The sequence below is a fragment of the Diceros bicornis genome, chromosome 9 (assembly GCF_020826845.1).
Source record: "Diceros bicornis minor isolate mBicDic1 chromosome 9, mDicBic1.mat.cur, whole genome shotgun sequence".
Taxonomy (NCBI): Eukaryota; Metazoa; Chordata; class Mammalia; order Perissodactyla; family Rhinocerotidae; genus Diceros; species Diceros bicornis.
This window is the reverse complement of record NC_080748.1, coordinates 35,872,084-35,890,387: the sequence shown is the minus strand read 5'-3', so window position 1 is coordinate 35,890,387 and position 18,304 is coordinate 35,872,084. Positions and strand designations below refer to the sequence as shown.

The 18,304-nt window shown below is 44.1% G+C and overlaps 1 pseudogene; it reads right to left on the bottom strand.

Moving 5' to 3' along the window:
- Positions 1-6,204: 6,204 nt before the first annotated feature.
- The window catches only part of LOC131409988 (protocadherin-8-like), a 46,883-nt pseudogene continuing 34,783 nt past the window's right edge, over positions 6,205-18,304 (bottom strand).

Here is an 18,304-nt window from a genome sequence, read left to right as displayed (position 1 = left end):
GTGCCTGTGCCACAGCTTCATCTTTCTCCCGACTGGGCCTATGGTTACAGTGAGGGCCAGAGTCTTAATCCAGTCTAAAGTCATTCAAACTTAAATCATGTTCCCAGTAGAACCGCAAACACACAAACGTAAATGAATAGCTGGACTGAATATTTTAATTACATTCATAAATGATACTAGAATATAAAATATATGTTCACTTATATTTGTGACAAGACGACTACAGCTAAGACTCTTTGGTACAATATCCTGGATTATATAAAATCATCATGGGCTCTGACACTGACTGTTGACATAATTTAGGGAAATGTCTATCAAAACTAGGAGGCTTGTGTATGCAACTTGGCTTATAAATACTTGACAGAAACATAAACGTGTATATTCCCCAAGCATAACTGTCTATGTGAGTTGCAGCATTTCAGAATGAAGTGGCTATTTCAGAGGTATGTGAAGGTGATCCATCTACTGAAGGATGATTTAATTCATCATTCTGTCTGAGAAGGGGGGGAGGTGGCATTGCTGGCCTGCAGTTTTGAACTCTGTCATATACACTTGGCAGCCCTTCACTTTGGAAGGCATAGACTTGAAAATAACATCCTTTGAGTTCTGAGTGTTCTAGTTGGAAATTCATATTTCTCAGCTGGGAAACGTGAGGGCAAAGCGTACTTGTAGAAAGTGCAGTCCTGTAGCTATTTCCCAGATGTGATGAAAGGTTCTTGCTGCTTTGAGATTCCTCGATTAATCTTTCAGGATCCGTAAATGTTTTTGTTCTGAATGATCTGAAACAACTTGGAAATAAAATGGGATAGTTTAAAATATTAAAAAATATCAGAATGCTATGTAGCAACATACTTAAAAATCCAAACAACATTCAGTTGTTCAGCTAATTTTCTAGCTGTTTCTTTCTTTTTTCTTCCTCTGGATTTTCTACCAATGACTTTTACCTCCACCTGCTGGTGTACTGAGGAAATGAAAATAATATTCAAGCAAGTAAATTAAACGATTTGCTGGAATCTCTGATAGAGGATTGGTGGGAGGAATGGTTAAAATTAGAATCTAAAATGAAGTTTCTGAAGATTATCAATGCATTTATTAATCCATTCACTCTCTGTGTTAACTATTAAGAATGAGATGAAAAAATAATAAAAATACTTTCACTAAACTTCTTATCTCCAGCTGTCAACGTCTAATTCAATTATCTTGCCATCACCCATGTGTCATCCTTTCAACAATCCTACTAAAAATTTTACAAGAAAATTTAGCAGAGAGTTGAAGTATAAACCAAACCATAAATCAGAACATCTCATTCAAAGCCAAAGATAGAAACATCCTTAGGAATGTAAATCAGTCCTAAATCTTTAGAAGACCCATAAAATAAGTGTTTAAAAACCTACTGAAAATGCGCCACAGCAGAATGTTAAAATGGGAGTTATAAACCCAGCTCTGCCCTTACAGCTGGGTGGTCTTGATCAAATTACTCCAACAACTCTATGCCTCAGTTTCCACATATGTGAAATGGAGTTAAATGATAGTACCTACCTAATAGCATTTTTATGAGGACTTAGTGAGTTAATATTTGTAAAACACCTAGAACAGTTCCTGGCACATAGTAAGTGCTGTATAAATGCTTAATCCATAAATAAAATGTAGCTGTTGACTATAGGTAAGAGGAAATGTCGTCATTGTTATTACCAAGAAACTATACTCTCTCAGATCAAATGCATTGCCTTGGTCACAGGCTCGTTTGCCATGGCAGCACCTTGAGCTATCATGAATTCAGAGAGCCTGCCTGTTGTTATGAAGAGGAAACCGAATTAAGGCAAGAAGAAACTGGTTATTCTCTGAATAGAGAATAAACAGTAGGAGTTCCAGGAATTTGATTTTTTTGAAAAGGCTAATTTAACATTAAATGATCTGTAAAGATAAATTTACCATAAAATCAAGTTTTAAGATGACACTCAAATTTTCAAGAAAATAACACAGCACAATGGAACTTCTAAAAACACTGAAACAGGAACCAGCCTGGTGGCATAGGGGTTAAGTTTGCGCATTCCACTTCAGCGGCCTAGGGTTTGCCGGTTCGGAGTCCAGGCGCAGACCTACACACCGCTCACCAAGCCATGCTGAGGCGGCATCCCACATAAAAGAACTAGAAGGATATACAACCATGACATACAACTATCTACTGGGGCTTTGGGGAGAAAAAAGAAAAGAAAAGGAGGAAGATTGGCAACAGATGTTAGTTCAGGGCCAATCTTCCTCAAAAAATAAATAAATAAATAAAATCACTGACACAATTTTACCCGAATCTAAAATGTGATATTAGGGGCCGGCCCGGTGGTGCAAGTGGTTCAGTGCGTGCACTCTGCTGCGGCGGCCTGGGGTTCTCCAGTTCGGATCCCGGGCACACACTGACACACTGCTTGGCAAGCCATGTTGTGGTGGCGTCCCATATCAAGTGGAGGAAGATGGGCACAGATGTTAGCCCAGGGCCAGTCTTCCTCAGCAAAAAAAGAGGAGGACCGGCAGATGTTAGCACAGGGCTTATCTCCTCACAAAAATAAATAAATAAATAAAATAAAATGTGATATTATCATCAGGCGTAGTCATAGAGTTGCAATGTATATGCTGGTTAGACTACACCTTCATTCATCCATTCAGTAATTATTTTTAGTACATATTTGATGCTGGTGATTCAACCTGGAACAGGGAACAAATAATACACAAATAAATACATAAAATCATGTGAGGCAGTGATAAATGCTATGAAGTAAAATAAAGCAGGTTGGAGAGTGACAGGGGAGAGGCAATTTGAGGTATGGAAGACCTCTTTGAGAAAATGCACATTTGAGCAAAGGCCTAAATGAGAGCAAGAAGGAAACAATATGGACGTCTCGAGAAAGAGCTTACCAGGCAGAGGGAACAGCAAGACCCTGAGGTCTGAGACAGAGATATGCTCAGTGTATTCAAGAAAAAGAAAGCCAATAAAATTACCTACATTATCAAGGGGAAGAGTGGTAAGAACTCAGGTGGGAGAAGCAGCCAGGGGCCAGATAATGTAGGACTTTATGGGCCATGTGTGACTTGTTTAGAAATATGGCCCCAAAATTCTTTACTAATTTTCCGGTGTAGAGTTGGGGCCTTTGTCCTCTCCTTTTGAATCTGGGTGGGCTTAAGACTGCTTGGACCAGAAATGACTGGGTCATAAAAGAGGTTATGATGTCTCTCTTGTTTGGTGGAACATCCATGTTTGCAACCCGGAGTTTCCACGAGACTTTCCTGAGGCTGCCATGCTGCGAGAAAATTGAGCCACATGTAAAGGGCACATGTAGCCTCCCCTCCCACCCCCAAGTCAGCAGTCCTAGAATTTGTGTTATCCTAGTCCACATGCCAGACATGTGACTAAATAAGCGTTCAGATGATTCCAGCCACGACCCATCACAGCTTCTTAGCTAGGGCCTCAGACACTGAAGCAGAAACAAGCCGTCCCTGCTATGTCCTGTCCAAATTGACCCAGAGAATATATAAGCATAACAAAATGATTGTTTTAAGCTGCCACATTTTGGGCTAGTTTCTTACACAGCAGAGGTGACTGGGACACCGTGATAAGGATTTTGGATTTCATTTTAAGAGAGAAATCTTTAGAGAGTTGAGTAATGTGATCTGATTCATGAAGTAAGAGGATCACTCCAGTTCCTGTATGGAGAGCAGACTGCAAGAGAGCAAGTGCAGAAGCAGAGAGGCCAGTTTTCAGGCCACTGCAGTGGCTCAAGCAAGAGATGATAGTGCCTGGGGTAGGGTAGCAGCAATGAAGGCAGTAAGAAGAGCACTGATTGAGAATATATTTTCAAAGTAAATCCAAAAGGATTTGCTGATGGATTGGAAATTGTATGTGGGAAGATAAAATCAAAAAAGACAGAGCCAGCCCTGATGGCCTCATGGTTAAAGTTCAGCATGCTCTGCTTTAGCAGCCTGGGTTTCATTTCCAGGTGCAGAACCACACCACTTGTCTGTCAGTAGCCATGCTGTGGTGGGGGGTCACATAGAAGAACCAGAAAAACTTACAACCATACACAGCTATGTACTGGGGCTTTGGGCAGGGGGGGGAATGAAGAAAAAAGGAGGCAGATTGGCAACAGATGTTAGCTTAGGGCAAATTTTCCCCTGCAAAAAAAAAGAGGTACTTGAGCATGCCTCTATTCAGGAAAAAAAAAACACAAAACAATGACATGAAAGATTTGGGCCAGAGCAAGCAATAAGTGAAACAGATGTGTCATTTACTGAGATACAAATGTTAGAGGAAGAATAGGTTTGGAGAATAGAAATCAAGAGTTCAGTTTTGAACATGTAGCATGTCCATTAAACACCCAAATGGAAATATTGAGTAGGCGGCTGGATATACGAATTTGGAGGTCACGAGAGAGACTGGTTCTGTAGTACAGTGTTCACCTCTCAGTGCCTCATTTTAGAAAAGATATTTACAAACTAAAGAATATTCAGAAGAAGGGGACCAGGATGCAGATGCTTCTAGTGTCATCTCATTTAAAAAAAAAAAAACTTGAAGGAACTAAATATAGATTGGACAAAAACATCCATTGTGGTGAAGAGGCGCTTGAATCAGTAGGACATACCATTAGGACTCATCTTTGAGAGTTAGGTGTCTTCTTGGAGGGACTCAAGATCTAGTGCCCACTTTCCTAGAGACTAACACAAAAATACCTTATAATTGACTATGCCTTTGCCCACAGGAGCTACCCCTCCAGAAGCAGCCACCATTACAGAGATTTTGGCCTAAAACAAAATCCACAAACACTACAGGAGATGGATTGAATAGCATGATGTTGTGTCGGTACCAGATTTTCTAAACAAAGCAGAGCCAAACAAAACCATATACTCATCTGCTCCCAGCAAACGGCATCCTGGCCGGTACGAAATTTACCTATTCATACTCTGTTGAGTATTAAGGGTGATTAAGAGCAGGAAATCTAGAACAAGAAATGCTGGGCTAAGATCTTAACTGGAACACTCGACAAGTTACTTAAACACTCTGTGCCTTTGTTTCCTACCTCACTGGATTTATCATGCGGAATAAAGAAGTCAATAACTGTAAAGTACTTAAAATATATAGAACCAGCTAAATAATCAGTGGTCAAAAAACATTAGCTCTATCCAGCAGCACGCAGCATAATCCCCTCTACGTATGCACAGTTGAGATCACTCATTTAGTTTTTTCTCATTCATTCAGGCATATAGTATTACAATGACTTTGAGAGGAACAGCTTCAAAGTCACAGGTTTGAACTTACCCTCCTGCTTTGCAATCATTCGAAAAGATGCTTTCTTGAAGCCCTCTCTACTGATATCAGAACTGCTGTCACTCAACTCACTGTCTCCTTTTCCACTATCTTGCACACTAAATTCATCCGGATTTGAATGCGTTCTGGAAGTGAAAAGGAAAGAATTACTCTGTTATCCATAAAAATGTACAAAACGTCAAACATATTGCTTAGAGATAACGATAAATACTCTGAAATTACCTTAAACTTGCAGCAGATTTATCCTCTCCACACAGACCAGGGAATGAAAAGACCTGAGACTGAACCCTATTTAAAAAGAGGGGTGAGGGCAGCAGTTAATAATATTCCACCCTTAGATATCAAAACTGACAGCGCGGGCACAGCATCCTTCACCTGGAATAAAAATCCATCCCTCATCCCTCATCTCATGAGGGAGATGAGGGAGAAGATCCCTCATCTCAAATAAAAAATAAAGTCACTTGAAGTCCCAAACCTGATCAGGCACTGAATTTTCATAACGCTGCCGGCATGAAAATCTACTACATGTTAATGAGGACACTAAAAGAGCTGGAGGTGTTCTACCTGAGCCCACGGGATCCCGCTCCTCTCTGAGATGAGGAGCACACTGTCCCCAGAGTGGGAAATCTCCGCAGACTCGCGCTCCCGAGCCTTGCGGAAATGGAAACGGGCGGTGTCTCCACGAAGAACCTCAGGTCGAAGGCCCCAGAGCCTGCTCCTGACGCTCTGCAACTTCCGTCAGCCCGGCCGCTCCTTGTGGCACACGCTCGGGCTGTGCTCATAAAGCTTCTTCGTCCGCGTCCTAGCCTCGCCTTGGCAGGAACGAGTCACGGTGACGACGGCCACCAGCAGAAGGCCGCAGCCGCTGACTGACCGAGACCACGGAGAGGTCAGGCCGCCGCTAGGCGCCACCCCGCGAGGCCCTCCCCTCCTTCGTTTGGCGGCGGCGACAGCAGTGACACCGGCACCACTTCTCCGCTAGGTGGCGCCGAGTCCGCGGGCACTAGCAGCAATGTGGCCGTGCAAGACAGGGCCGGCGGGCCTCCGTCCAGCACCACGACGACCGCCGTCAGCGGGCCGGCGGACTGCGGGGACAGGAGGCGCTGCAGGGACAGCTCACCCGTGGCCTGGTGTAGCGCTAGAGCCCCGGAACCGCCGTCGCTGCGAACAAGGGTGCAAGTCAGCTCGGCCGTGGGGCCTTCGTCCACGTCCCTTGCCTGCAGTCGGGTCGGCAGGTTGCCCAGGACAGCACCCTAGGGCAGAGGCAGCTGGGCTGAGCCACTGAAGAGGGGCAGGCCCACCAGCTGAGGCGCGTGGTCGTTCTGGTCCTCCACAGGCGGGCGCACCACAGCCCGGTCCCAGCCGTCGAGGAACCTCCAGCCCCAGGTGCAGCTCTGCTGGTTCCTCCCGGTCAAAGCACCGTCGTGCGCGCAGCTCCCCAGCTGGAGGTGTCCACTCAGACGTAGGTGGACACGACATCCCCAGCGAGACCCACCTCCCCCTCCAGCAGTCGGTAGGTGACCTGGCCGTTGCGGCGGAGGTCACGGTCCCTGGCGGACACCGTGGGCTAATTAGGCGCCCGGGGTGGGGGGTGGGGGTTGGGAGGAAGGAGGTTGCTCTCACGCAGACACTTCGTACACCAGCCGTGTGAAGAGCGGCGCGTTGTAGTTCTCGTCGCTCACGCGTACCGTGTAGGGGCGCACTGTGCGCAGCGGGGGCGCGCCGCGGTCCTCCGCGACCAGTGTCAGATTGTACTCGGCGATGCGCTCGCGGTCCAGGGACGCTGCGGTCACCACTAGGTAGCTGCCCGCGTAGGCCGGCTGCAGCCGGAAGTGCTCGTGCCCGTAGAGGGCGCAGCGCACCTGCCCATTGGCGCCCGAGTCCCTGTCCGAGGTGCTGACCAGCGCCACCAGGCTCTCGCGCGCCGCCCCCTCTGGCACCAGGGAGATGGCGCTGGCCTCTGGCGTCCCGGGCCCGGTAGACGAGGCCGCGTCCGCCTCTCCGAGAGCAGCGGCAGCGGCGGCGGCGGCGAAAGGTGAGGCGGCAGGCGCACCCAGGGCGGCCAGCGGGGTGATAGAGATGTCCGGCGCGTTGTCATTGACGTCGCGGATGCGCACGATGACCTTGCAGGTGGCGGCGCGAGGCCCGGGGCCGCGGTCCTGCGCCCGCACGTCCAGCTCGTAGGTGTCCTGGCGCTCGTAGTCCACCGGTCCGGCCAGGGTAAGGCGGCCCGAGCGCGGGTCGAGGCGGAAGAGGCGGCGCGCCTCGGGCGGGGTGCGGGCTCCGAAGGCGAACACCACGTCCCCGTTGGGGCCCTCGTCGGGGTCGGCCGCGTCCAGGTCGAGCAGCAGCGAGCCGACGGGCGCGTCCTCCGCCAGCTCCACTTCGGCCACCGCGCCCTGCGGGAAGGCCGGGCTGTGGTCGTTGGCGTCCAGCACGCGCACGCTGAGAGCTGCCGTGGCGGAGCGCGGCGGGCGGCCGCCGTCCTGGGCCACCAGCTCCAGGCTGTAGGCGGCCTGGCTCTCGCGGTCCAGCTCCTGTAGCAGCACCAGGTCGGCGCATTGGGCGCCGTCCACGCATGTCTCCACGGGGAAGGGGCTGTGCGGCTCCGCCAGGCGGACGCTCTGCAGCCGCTTGGCGCCCACGACCTCGTCCACTGGCACCTCCACGGGGATGCACGTGTCCACAGTTGTGCCCTCGGACACCTCCACAGGGATCTGGGCCCAGGGGAAGCACGGCTCGTGGTCGTTGACGTCCCTCACCTCTACCTCCACGTGCACGAGCTGGACCTGGTCTTGCGAGAAGCTGGCCACGTCGAAGGCCAGCAGTTACTGTAGGCCTGGCCACACGGCTGCTCGTGGTCCAGGCCTGCGTCCTGGATGATCAGCTGACCGTTGCCCTTATGCACCTGGAGCAGTAAGCTGTTGAACTAACTGCTTCATCAGGCAGAAACGGCCTAGCCCCTCGTGCTGGGAATTAAACAGGATGTGGTCGGATGAAACACCAAGGGGGCTTTTTCCTTATAGGTGAAGAAATGGACAATTTCAGTACAAGACACTGACACAACCAGCAGCCACAGAAGCAGCAAGGACTCCAATCCAGCCCTGTGTAAAGTGTCGACGGGAAATCTGAGCCTCCAGCGAGATATCTTTGTTCCTCAAACAGGAAAAAGCCAATCGGAGGCTCTGCGCTCAGACTTCCAGCCCTCTCAAGCCCTCCTGAGTGCGCAGTCAGGAGACACTTGCCCTCTTAAATACATCTGATCACTAAACCCTCTGTGCTGGGTAATCTGCCCCAGGCCTAAGTGTACCTCTTCTGAACCCTATATGGGAGGTTACACAGAGAAGAAAATGCAAGTAAGCATCCATCCGGGCCAATCCGCAGAGTCTCCAGGCCTCCGCGTCACGTTGTTCCTCTAAAAGAGCCCACAGAAGGGCCTGGAGAGCTGATCGGTGGCCAGGGCAGTGCAGGGAGTCATTAAGATTCCTATAGAAGTTTGCACTATAAAAATGCCTCCTGCTTGCTTTTGCAGTGTGCTCGATTCTCACTTGGATAGTACAGTAGGAGCAAGGGAACCGCAGCCTCTTTATTCCTTCCTAAGCACACTTACATATTCCTCAGAGAGACAATTGCTCTTCTCTAACAATTTGAAACAAACACATACCTGCATCTTTTACCACCCACAGTTATCCATCTATGTTGGGTTATGATTTCCTATATTGAAAGATTCTCAGGGAACAGCTTCTCCAGAGTTAGGCAATATTTAATCAGGGAAGAACTGTTTTCCAAAGTAATCATTGCTGAATAGTTTCTCATAGCAAAGAAACTGTTAATGATGAAATTTCAGCCCCTTCGGCTCCTTTTGTGTTGGTAATTATTTATATGTAAGGAATCAGTGTCAGTCAGGGAGGTTTATCAACCACAAACCACTGTAAGGGATAGTTAAGGGTAAGAAAAAGATTTAGGGAAATATATTGCAGTCAGTCTTGTTAGAAAATTGCTATAGACCAATTATTTTTTAAACGCCCTTGGCTGAAGAAAACCACGGGTGGCATGACAGGCTGAAGGCTAAAGAAACATTAAACCATCTGTCTAAAGCACAATAAATAGTCCTGTGTTAAGTTCTCTTTATGTGTGAAGTGTTCCAAATGCTAAACAGTCCCACATGTTAATGATGACGTTGTGCCTCATCATGGAGTCATCATTAGGGCACAGTGTTCTGTAACCACTCATCTTGAATGAAATCAGTGAACAAGCTGCGGTATTAATATGACCAGGCCATTCCTGGCTCTTACACGATCTGTAATGTTGCTGATTCCTGCAGGGACATGTCAGTAAATGATTGTTTTTTCTTTCACTCTTTAGGAGTTGCATTTATTTTAGCTCCAGGACCTATGAATCCAGTTCTGAAACTGAGCCACCTTCGATGAGATCATTAATTTGCAGTGGCTTTAATTTAGTGGAGCATTTGGCAGTGAGTCTAATTATAAGTACCGATAACCAATACTCAGAAGTGCAGAGGGAAGCGTGTGTTGATTTTGGTCGAGTATTCTGAGATCCTAGAAAGAAAAAGTGCTTCATTTTGTTTACTTTAGATTTTTAATTTTGCCTGATGAGGCATTAGTCTGAGGAAGCAAAAAACTCTACTTCGATTTAGTGAGACCAGATTTTTTTTTTTAAGCCGATATCAATGGCAGAAAATTTGCTTTCTTTCTTAGAACTGGGTAGCCCAAGGAAGCAGCTGGTTATTCAGCCTCTGGGTCTCAGGGAAGACAAAAGGATCTGATCCTTCCACCCAACTTCTAATTCCTAGATGACCCTTTACTGAAGTCTGAAAACTGATTCAGCAGATGCCTTTAAAAAGGCAGATGCTTCCATGCATGTTATCCAGGAGAGGGACCCATTTAACCACAGTCTGAGTCTCATCCCTTCCTCTTCTCTTCCCTCATCTCACACAATCTCTGCCTGCCCTGGCTCTGCTAGTCTTTAGCATTATGGTTGCCGTTCATGATCAGAAAAACTGCTCAGCATACTAAAAATGAAGAATAGTCCATGACTTTATCTACAGAATATCAAAAGATCCAGATAAAACATGAAAAAGACAAGCAATCAAACACATTACCTCCACAATGCTAAACATCTGGACACTTATGTTTGGAAACATCCAGCTATGATGTTTAAATGCTTGATTGCATTTTCCCCCACTTTTCCTCCAGCTGTTTGGCAGCAAGTAGACCATCTAGGAAAAGGAATAAGCTATATTGTTAGTGATTCATTATTACTGTTAGCATTGTTTCCTAGTAAACAACCACCTTATTAAAACACTGCTTTATGAATGAAGGACAGCTGGAGTTTTGGAAAAGAGACATTTTCTGAGGCAAAAATCAGTTCTGTGCCAGTAGAGTGACAAGCTGAATAATATAGAAGCTGTATGATTTGTCCCCCTGGGGATGTGTCATCAAGAAGCTGTGTTTACAGCCCTGAGCTGCTGGTGCACTCATGTTCCATTCTGTTGACTCTGTTAGATAAAAATCTGTCTCAATATTAAAAGCATTGTGGCAGAAATTTGCTTTATGTTGCTTGTTTTCCCATTTGCCTGCATATTGCCAAACTAGAAGTCCATAAAATGTAGTTTTGATCTCTGTTGGAATCAAACATAAAGCAAAGCAAACAATGGGAACAGGGGACTGCCACCACCCCAGGAAGACCAAAATGGGAAGAAAGCAGCAATTTGGTCCTCTCACTCAGTTTAGTTTTAAAGGAGGTGAGGGGAGAGGATTTTGGTGAACTCCCTACAGTGTTTAGTTTTGTTCCTAAAACAAAAGCACTAAGCACGCCAGTGTTCCCCCAAAATGCCAGGAAACCAGATCTGTAAAATAGATTTGCGTTGCAGTCATTGCAATAAAGGAGTTTCTGTTTTGCTGAACCCATAACACCAGAATGTCCCTTTACACACTAAAGCACGCTGTACATAAACTAAAGTAGATTTCACCATAAATGTGGGGGAAAAATGATCCCCTAATTCAGAATAGTGCCTGTGCCTTTGCATATTTCCCCTTTCCTGTTACATATAACTAATAACATATGTTTGGGGGGAAAAATGAAGCCACAGGAAAGTTCCTAATGTGCAAATTTGGCTGGATTATGGCATCCACGCATCGAGGTGAGCATCAACTTTATAGGACCTTGAACTAATACTTCTCTAGCCCAGAAACAGTTTTTGTGCCATTTAGAACAAATCACTCTATGTACTATACTGAGACTCATTTTCATTTCTCAACTGAACAAACATTCTGAAGACGAATGAACAAAATACTATCAAGTGCGATGTTGCTGTCTTCAAGGAGTAAGTTCTAGAAATTGAAGCTATTAAGACTGCTTGAAAGAAAACAAATCAACCTAACAGCTGGGTTTTTTTTTTTCTTTTTTAAAATCATACCTTGAAAAACCTAAAGTCAATCTTTAGCAGTATGAGTCCCCAAAATAGAGAAATTATTTTAAGTTATCTCATAAGAAGTAACATTATCTCACATTCCTGTTAACCCATTGCATAATCAATTTGTTGTTAGGTCTTGATTGTGCAGTCATTTAAAGGAAAAGTTATCAGCAAATTGCTTGTCTTTTTTTGTAAAATGATTTCAGGGAAAATAATTCAGCCCTGAAGTCAGCCAAAATACCATCTACAAGCATAGCGCAGAAACAAATATATTTTATCAAGTACTTAAGTGCTTTAACCTAGAAAAAAATCACAGAGAACCACTAATCACAAATTTTCCTTAACATAAAACAAGGATTTAAATGATATAATCTTCACTTAGAAAAAAGTTTCCCATAGGATCATTATGTTAATAAAGATATTATCAAAACTATGTAATTTTAAAATACTACATAAAACTATTTTTTAAACTGCTGATTTTATTAGTCTAGCTGTATGAAGGAAATTAAGTTAAATCAATGAACAATGAAAAGTATTTTACCTTTTTGGCTCAGGGATGCCTCAAACCCCAAGTGAGCCAGTAAATTGACGTTGGTACTTGGCTTCAATCATTGGCTCAAGGATCATACTTTGTATTCTTACGTCCCTGTAGGGAAGAAGCCTGCCCTCTACTAGAGAATGCAGCAAAGCAAGAGAAGAATAAAAGAATAAAGACTAAGAGGCAATTTTTCATCAGTGTCTTAATTTATCTTCGTCTCTCTTCCTCCTAGTTGAACCTCTGTATTCCCACTCTACACAAAAGCTTATGTCCGCCAGTAATCAGAGCACTTTCAGGCCCTTTATCAACAGATATTTGATCAAGTATTGGTGATACAATAAAGCTCATAGCCTTGTAGAAGAAAATACATTAAAAAAAATAAAACCATCAGAATTCAGCAAAGGTCACAAATGCCAAATGACGTGGAGAAAGTTATATCAAGTGCAGACAAGAAGTGATCTCAGAGTTTAAAGGTAAAAGCACAGTCAGCCAGAACTGCCAGGGATGGAGAGAACCTGGGGGTGATATGAATAAGCTGTGGAGAAGGGCAAGCACAGAGCCTTTTACAGGGATTACGTAGATCAGTTGATTGGAGTGGATGGTTTAAGGAGGACACTATGAGGACAAGTTTGAATGGATGACACAGTTAAAGAAGACCTTGATGCCAAGCTAAAGAGTTCAGATACTTTTAAGGCAGCAGAGAGAAATCACTGAAGTTTGTGGAGCAAGGGATCATTGACATGTATTCTATTATGACAAATAATGTAACCCATTGCCTTCTCTGAACATTGGTGAAATCCTCGAAGAGGATTGTGTTTTATTTGAAGTTTTAAAGCATGATCCAGCACAACTGGCTTATCATAAATATTTGTGAAATAAGTGATCAAGGCAGTGTTGTATGGTATACAACTTCTGCCTACCTCAAAACCCACCTGGTAGCAGAGTGAATTAAAGAGAGACTGGAAGCAAGGAGCAGACCAGTTGAGGTGCTCCTACAATCTAGGCACAAGATGTTAAAGGCCTGAACAATGAGGTGGAAGAAGTATAGGGTGAAAACTTGAGGACCATTGCAAAGAAAGAATTAGTAGGGCTTCATGACAGATAAGCTGTAGAGGATGGATAAGATGGAACAAATAAATGATTCTAAAGCTATTGGATGGCTTAAAGATGTGTCACACTTTCTCAGTATCCCAAAATACTAAGAAATACAGTATTCCCAAATAGAACTCCCACAGGCTCTTGCTACTTACCAGATGAATGACCAAACGTGGAAGACTTTTTCTCCATGAACCTCAACGTCTTTAGGGAAGAATGCCTATCTTGAAGGGTTGCTTTGAGGTTTAAGTGAGAAAATGCGGGAAGAGCAAAAAGCCCACTTTGTGGGGTCTCAAAAGACAACTGCATCCTTTGTTGCAGGTATTTGCATATCACTTTGTGATTAATTTACTTAAAAGTATATTTCCTACCCCCATTATGAGTCCTTCCAGGTGTTAACCATGTCATTATTAAATTTGTATCCGAGCGCCCAGTACATTGCCTACCACATGAAAGGGGCTCATTAATATTTGCGGAATAGTTGTGAGGGTGCCACCACCCTATGCTACTTCTGTGTAATTCTTACCACATTACATCATCTGGATTCTAAACTAGAAAACTGGCTAACGGATCATAAGTTTAGTATATGGAACTTGTATATTATGTGAGACTTCTGCAATAAGTGAGACTTAATGAATAGTATGCAAGACATGGTGCAGCCACATGTAGCAAAACTGGTTTCTTGTCAGTTTCAGCACTGGCCTATGAGGGCATATAGGACATCTGTTGTTTTTGCTTGCTCAGCGTCTAATTTTCTTTTGAGAAACCATCTCTCCACCAAATCAATTAATGTGAGTGGGGTATGACAGATGCCCCCACCCTTGGTGCAAGATAGCCACATGACCCAGGCTTATCCAGACTAAAATATTCCATCCTCCCAGCTACAGTGATTAATTCAGGTAGGTGCATGCTTCCCAACCCAAGCCAGTCAGGGTCATTGGGCATCAGCTGCAGGATTATTGCTGCAATTACCAAAAAAGGGATATTTTTTCTTCTGGAGTTGCTGAGCTAAGAAGATGTAAGCTGGGATGTCAACCACCAGGTTGGGAGTGCTTGCCTGAGTATAAAGCTAACATTTTTCAAAGAAAAGCTGAGATGGCACTGAACACTTAGATCTAACCATGCCTGATCTCCCACTGATCTTTTCATTTAAGTATAACAGCAAGTTCCCCTTTTATGTTCAAGTCAATTAGTGGTTGGATTTCTGTTCTTTGTCCCCTAAACAAACATAATGAATTCTAAAATTGAGAAAGGAATTGTAAGTCACAGACTCTAAAATGTGTAGTTGGCTGAGGGGATCCAGGTGAGGAAGTCCATGGAGACCTATCTATAATAAATAAAGAGGTTGACCTACATTCTTGTTATGTGTTTTCACAGCTGCTGGTAAACCATTACTCATATTTTTGGATTCAGATCATGTGTCTATTAAAACTGAAGAGTAGGGGGTCAGGGATTGGAATGGCTTGACTACATTTATGAGAAAAAGATCATCTTAAATTGAAGATGGTCCCTCTGAGCACAGAAAGGGAAGAAAATATAATATCATTAAAACAGTCCCTTTCTGATTAGGGCTAATAATCCAAGAAGGCTTAAAGTTGGCAATCTTGGCAAATTTTAAGGGTAGAAAAAGCAAAATTTTCTCCACCAAACTAAAGTTCATGCAAAAAAACAAAGACAAAAACTAATCAGGAAGATAACATTGAGATTTCACAGAGCGTTGAGCCCCGCTGTCCCTCTCAAATTTCCCTCAAGTCTGGAATATCCAAGTTAAGAAAAATGACATCCACCCTTGGGATGCAACCTGGGAGCAAAGGGGCATATATTAGCTGTGACGCCCACCCCAAGAAATTGTTCTGAATAGCCCTGGAGAGGCCCAAGGGGAAGTTATTGAAGCTGAGAGCTAAGGGCATGAACAGAGAATCTCGGGCTGTTGCTAGGAGATGGAAATCCCTGGGCTGGAAGTAAATTGAACACTGTCTCCAGCTTTGATTGTGGAGTTGATCAAATGCAAATAAATACTAAACTTTCACTGGCAAACAAGGGACTGAGATTCCTGAACATCCAATAAAAAATGGCCTGTTACTTTGGTAAAGTGCCTGGCATATCATCCCAGTGACCAGCTCAGATGTGGTCACAAAGGACAAAGGCTAAGAAAGATCATCCTTGTGACCAGAATTGAGGAAGCCACCTTGGCTGGTCTAGGATCACACACCTCAGTCAGGGTAGGGAGTCCTTGCATCTTCTGGCCAACAGGATATGCTTATGTGCTGTAGACAATGGCCATTGAGTGTGGTTTCCCTTTTCCAGATGGAGTTTTTTAATTGCAATTATTTGTCATTAGATGTGTTGGGGAATATTAAGTGTATCAGATAGGTTGTCAGATCATGAGCAGTTATACCCAACCCTGACCGAAAGCAATGCAAATCTTCCCAAGATCTGACTTGTTACAGGACCCAGCAATTATATCTTATATCAGTCTTCAAGCTTCCTTAAGGGAACTGATTAAGTCACCAACTGGTGGGCACAAAGAATGTCCTAGCTAGCAGGGTCCAAGGTACAGGAGCAGAAAGTTTGACTATTTATCTTTCCCCTTTTCCCTCTAGCTTACCCTCCCTGATATGCGTAGGCATCCCAATATGAAACATCCGGTGTCCAGCTGTACTTATCTCTCCCTTGTCTTTGTCTCTCAACCAGCCATTGGATGTCTTTGTTGACTCATTTTGTTTCTGTAACACTGCTGTCAGCCTGCAGATGAAGATTCCATTCAGTTGATTCACATGCCCTTCCAACATCGTCTCTCTTCTCCTTTTAATCCAACGCAGACAAGGCTCACCCTCATTCCTGAGAATTCACCTCTTATCTGTTTCTCTTGTTTCTGGCTGCTTTATCTATTTCTCTTATTCAGGACAGCTGACAGCTTTACAAAATAGCTTCTGTCTCTCACGAAACCTCATCAAAGGAGCCTAGGGGAAGGAATTTGAGGTCCCTTCTCAGAGTGAGGGCAAAGGAGGGCCTCACCAATGCAAAATACAGTGGGACAATACTTCATCTGCTTGCTCCATCTATTCCTGAAGGACAAAGTTGTGTAGGCTTTTAAATCTCCTAGGTCAATTTAACCATCCAACCCTTGGCAGTGAATGGGTGACGGGAGTAGAGTTCTCAAGTGTTCCTATTTGCCGTCAGGATTTACTCCATTCTCTTTTAATAACCTCCGTAAATTTAATACCTATTAATAATATATTTATTTGGTAGTGTGAAGATGAAAGGAAATATGTAAAGGAACTACATATTACACAAGGTTAAGTTCTAAATTTATCACAAAACTTAAATACTTTATCAATTTAAAGGGGCTATTAAATAAAAATGATCATTACATCATCTCCTGATGAAAAACTTCTCCTTATCCCCACTACCTTGAGAACAATATATAGCTCGTAGACCCTCCATGAATTCACGCTACCTATCTTCCCACTACTCAACATCTTGCACTCCACAGTTTATGCTATTTGCGAGATTTCCCTGGAACTGCTTTATTCATTGCCACTGCTGTGCCCTTGCTCATGCTGTTCCCTGTGCCTACAGTGCTGTTGCTTCTGTGTGTGCTGTTGAAATGCTATATGTTCTTTAAAGCAATGCTTTTCAGACATTAATGTGCCTGCACCTCACCTGAGGATCTTATTAAAAGGCAGATTATGAGCCAGTAGGTCTAGGGTAGGGCCTGAGATTCTGCATCTCTAACAAGCTCCCAGGCGATGCCATTGCTGCCACCTCCATGGCTGCTCTTTGAGAAGCAAGGCTTGAGAGTTTATTCGAAGGTGCGCTCTTTGGGGAAGCATCTTCTTCGTGCCTCAGCTATGATGCATCACTCCCACTGCACGCCTTCCAGCACTAATTAGACTTACCCCACTGTTGCCATCCTGCCTTACCTTAGAGCTAGACTCCCAAATAAAATTATGATCTGGCAGAATTCTTGTAAGCTTAGTTGTATACTTTTATGTCGTAAGAAGGGCCCATCATACTGTTATAAATCCCGATAGTGTCGTGCTCAGAGTGGTTGTTGTTTAATAAGCATGGCTGACTGAGACTAGACTGGATAAGCTAGCATTGCTGCAGAGTGTCTCCTTTAAAGGGAACATTTATGATAGACCCAGCACAGGCATCATGGGCAACCTCCTGGACACTGCATAGGGCAGTGGGCAAGAGTGGGCAGACGACTTAGGTTTGAATCCTAGCACAACCATGTCCTAACAATGTGGCTTTGGACAACTCACCTTAACTCCCTAAGTCTCAGTTTTGTTCTCTTGTATAAAATAGCAACAATAATACTACTTTGCAGGACTATTTTAAGGTTTAAGTCAAGGCACAGCTGTAAATGAGATGGGGTTTGTTAAGCACTATGCTTACACTTGCATTGTAAGTGATCTGTAATAAACAGGAACTTTTATTATTAGCTGGAGTGACAGTTCTTTAAGGTTACCATGAATATTCTAACCCAGGTTTTAGATTCCTTTAATCATAATTTTAGGGCTGTTCTTCAACACCTCCACTGTGACCTCACTACTCTCTTTAAAGCTGAATAGCAATAGCAAATACAGTCTGTAAGGGTTAATAACCACCAATTGCTGCCTCCTTCCTGTATGTTAAAGCTAAGAATATGCCAATTCCAACTGTAGAAATTGACATAAAAGGTTGCTAAAATATAGCCCATAAGGTTACCACAGCAACCGCTAGATGTCCTCTTTAGATTGTCCCTCTGCTTCACATCCTATTAGAGTAGGAGCCATAAAGTATGTACATTCACCCATCTACTAAATAATTGGCTCACATACGGTTTTAAAGACTAATCATAACCATTCATGCATCAACATAACAAGATATGCAACAGCAGCACATATTTTTAAATGCACACTGTAAAGGGACA